Source organism: Marmota marmota, unplaced genomic scaffold, assembly GCF_001458135.2.
Source record: "Marmota marmota marmota unplaced genomic scaffold, marMar, whole genome shotgun sequence".
NCBI classification, from domain to species: Eukaryota; Metazoa; Chordata; class Mammalia; order Rodentia; family Sciuridae; genus Marmota; species Marmota marmota.
The window spans coordinates 15,052,886-15,053,373 of record NW_026000185.1 but is presented as its reverse complement, the minus strand read 5'-3'; positions in this window follow the sequence as shown (position 1 = coordinate 15,053,373).

Genomic DNA, 488 nt, shown 5'->3' with positions numbered 1-488 from the left:
CCCTCTCTTAATAGTGACTCATTGTTTTCAGGCCACCCTTGGCCTTTTCTCAACCAAAACATCTATGAAAAAAGTGTAGTGGCAAAGCAATTGGAGCTGTTGATGCAACAGTATTTAAAAATACCATCATTAGGCGTGCAGCAGGGGACTGTGATCTTCTAGGGATTCTGTGATCTTCTAGCTGTGCTTTCCCTCTGCCATCTTTGAGAAAACTCCTCTTTGCTTTCTGCTCCGTCCCATTTGGGTTTCATCACCAAATGAATGAAGAACCCAGTGTGAGCCTGGCACTCTGCCTGTCCCCGCAGAAGTTCCATTCTTTCCACCCCAAAGTTTTCACATGCCACATTGGAGTGTAACACCCCTGCCAAGTTTTCCAAGGTCCACACAGCCCTGGAGGCTCCCACACTGCGGTTCAGCCTCTGCGCGGCGGCCTCGCAGTGCCCCCTGGCGGTCAGCCCGAGGGACGGCGCCCGAAATCTACTGGCGGC